This window comes from Coregonus lavaretus (genome assembly GCF_964263955.1).
Source record: "Coregonus lavaretus genome assembly, contig: HAP1_SCAFFOLD_48, whole genome shotgun sequence".
Lineage (NCBI taxonomy): Eukaryota > Metazoa > Chordata > Actinopteri > Salmoniformes > Salmonidae > Coregonus > Coregonus lavaretus.
The window spans coordinates 468,010-471,707 of record NW_028163311.1 but is presented as its reverse complement, the minus strand read 5'-3'; positions in this window follow the sequence as shown (position 1 = coordinate 471,707).

The window sequence follows — 3,698 nt, the reverse complement described above, 5'->3', positions numbered from 1 at the left end:
CCTGATGCATGTAATACACACAATGGAATAAGAGCAGTTAAGAAATCCTCACCAGGTGGCTCTACACGGAATCTGATTGGTTTAGTCACCGCCCTCTTCGCTGGTTCCTCGTCAGATTCAACATTGGAGGTGTCAACCCCCCGTTTGGCTCGTTGCTCTGCCACAGAGTAATTGTCTGTACGTGCAATAAACATTGTCATAAATAGTTTCCTATTAACACTGGCAAACCGGCTATTGAGTATTTGAAATTCACATAGTAATACTTTCAGCCAATACATATAGTACTTAAGAGGGGGAAGTTCCTGACTCTACTGACCAGGAGTGGGTTGCACCAGTTAGACGATAAGGTGTAAGAGATAAGTTGGACCTACCTACGCCCGACGTAATGATTTAGAAAATTGAACAAGATGCGACATGACTAGTCATGAAACACTTACCTTGGAAACTAGTTATAGATCTATACTATACGTCTACCCCACATTACACTTAGTTTTTACACCCTGGCGTAGCAAAAGCTATTACTTACAACCAGTTGGTGACACAGGTTTACGCCTGGCTTAGAACATATTCTACGTTGTAACTAGCCTTACGTGTAGGAGTATGTTCAACTGATGCAACCTGCTCCAGAGCCACACAGCCAAGCATACATGGCAATAGAAACGGGAGTGGATGGACAGTCAAATATTATTTTACCAGTTGATGAAAAGATGGAAATTCTGTACTACTCCCGTAATATTTTGTCAGGCCGGTCTCCTCTCTTAATGGCATTTCTTGGCCAGTAGCAACACAGGACCTGCAAGATATGAGACACTGTTTGGTCCTCCTCAAGTATAATAGCTTGCTTAACAAGACTGTGGATTGAAGAAAGTTGAGGAGAAACCAAAATGCACATGGCCACACTGAAGGTCATGAAGTGTGTGTACTGTTCTTTAGACCAGATTATTCTCAGCACTACTTTCCCAGTATAGAGTAGAAACTGTCTAAATTCTGTGGCCTTCCAACGGTCAAGGTCATCCAATCGCTGTTGTTTGCGAGCAAAGCAGTCTGGAATTGAATCCTTTAGTCGGTTTAGCTGTTGACTGACCTCCTTGACTTGCACCAACGACAACCTGGCCCCAGTCTTTCCCCTAGTCCACATCATCAAGAGCTTCCGGGTTACTCCGAGGCAACAAAGGTGCATATAGTCAATTGGGAATGAATTCACCATATCAACGGGGAGGATGCAAAAAGGAGAGGTTTTCCCTTCATGGTGATGTTCTGGCTGTACCAATTCCCTAAAGGATTTGTCAGTTCTGAGACACAGGTTTTTTACCTGCAGGTACGTCATCCTCCCATCATACCTGCCTTTTTGTGTGCACCTGTCACAGCCATAGTAGCCAGAATACATCTTTATGCATTTTACCATGGCTTTTGCAGGTGCATCACATGTTACAGAACACACTTTCACTTGCAGTGTTGTGTCTCCCCACTTCAAGCCGGTCTGCATCAACTCTTTAAGCTCCAGCAAAGTGTCATTGAGGAATTCCAGGGAGCTTTGTTTCCATGATGCCATTGCAAGTGACAGAGGAAACACTGTGGGTGGTGAGAGATTGATAGAACACAAAAGTGGCCATAACGACATATTGGTACTTTTGAACAAAGGGAGACCATCCAGATTAAGGGATATTTCTAAAAGATTCAAATCTCCAACCACTGATTTAGGATAGATGCTTAGATGTTTCACTAACTCCACCTTCACTTTAAATCTGACAAACTCCACATTAGACTTGACTTCAACAAAAACATTGGTGGTTTCTAGGAGAGTTCTAGCAGTGGAAGGCAAATCTGTGTGACCATTAGACTGCAGCATCTTCAGAAGTGCATCAACAGCATTGTGTTTCACTTGGAAATCACTTATCCAGGTTGCCAGGTCCTCTCTGAAGGTAGAATCTTTTTCAACATCATCATTGTCAGAGTCAGTTGTCTCCTGAATTGCACAACCAGCATTGGCTTCAGTCTCTGAATCTATGTCACTGTGTGATGGCAGTCTTGGCTTAGTACCACCTACTGCCTGGAGTTCACCATCTGACTCTTCCTCAGCGTGTGTTGGCAGTCTTGGAGGAGTACCACCTACTGTCTGGAGTTCACCATCTGACTCTTCCTCAGCGTGTGTTGGCAGTCTTGGCTTAGTACCACCTACTGCCTGGAGTTCACCATCTGACTCTTCCTCAGTGTGTGTTGGCAGTCTTGGAGGAGTACCACCTACTGTCTGGAGTTCACCATCTGACTCTTCCTCAGCGTGTGTTGGCAGTCTTGGAGGAGTACCACCTACTGTCTGGAGTTCACCATCTGACTCTTCCTCAGCGTGTGTTGGCAGTCTTGGAGGAGTACCACCTACTGTCTGGAGTTCACCATCTGACTCTTCCTCAGCGTGTGTTGGCAGTCTTGGAGGAGTATCAATCAATCAATCAATTTTATTTTATATAGCCCTTCTTACATCAGCTAATATCTCGAAGTGCTGTACAGAAACCCAGCCTAAAACCCCAAACAGCTAGTAATGCAGGTGTAGAAGCACGGTGGCTAGGAAAAACTCCCTAGAAAGGCAAAACCTAGGAAGAAACCTAGAGAGGAACCAGGCTATGAGGGGTGGCCAGTCCTCTTCTGGCTGTGCCGGGTGGAGATTATAACAGAACCATGCCAAGATGTTCAAAAATGTTCATAAGTGACAAGCATGGTCAAATAATAATCAGGAATAAATCTCAGTTGGCTTTTCATAGCCGATCATTAGAGTTTAAAACAGCAGGTCTGGGACAGGTAGGGGTTCCATAACCGCAGGCAGAACAGTTTAAACTGGAATAGCAGCAAGGCCAGGCGGACTGGGGATAGCAAGGAGTCACCACGGCCGGTAGTCCCGACGTATGGTCCTAGGGCTCAGGTCTCTCAGTTGGCTTTTCATAGCCGATCATTTAGAGTTGAAAACAGCAGGTCTGGGACAGGTAGGGGTTTCGTAGCCGCAGGCAGAACAGTTGAAACTGGAATAGCAGCAAGGCCAGGCGGACTGGGGGCAGCAGGGTGTCATCATGCCCGGTAGTCCTGACGTATGGTCCTAGGGCTCAGGTTCTCAGAGAGAAAGAGAGAACGAGAGAATTAGAGAGAGCATACTTAAATTCACACAGGACACTGGATAAGACAGGAGAAGTACTCCAGGTATAACCAACTAACCCCAGCCCCCCGACACATAAACTACTGCAGCAACCACCTACTGCCTGGAGTTCACCATCTGACTCTTCCTCAGTGTGTGTTGGCAGTCTTGGCTTAGTACCACCTACTGTCTGGAGTTCACCATCTGACTCTTCCTCAGTGTGTGTTGGCAGTCTTGGAGGAGTACCACCTACTGTCTGGAGTTCACCATCTGACTCTTCCTCAGCGTGTGTTGGCAGTCTTGGAGGAGTACCACCTACTGTCTGGAGTTCACCATCTGACTCTTCCTCAGCGTGCGTTGGCAGTCTTGGAGGAGTACCTTCCACTGCCTCAACTTCACTGTCTGACTCAATTTTGCTGTCAGATTCAGTAGAACTGGTATCTTCACTCTAGGCGTCAGATTGGCTGATGAGACTAGATCCACTTTCATTGTAATTGACTTCCTTCTCTACCCTTTTTTTCTTAAGGTTGGTTTTCTCCAGTGATAAAGCTGCGTATATTGAAAAAGCTTGTTAGTG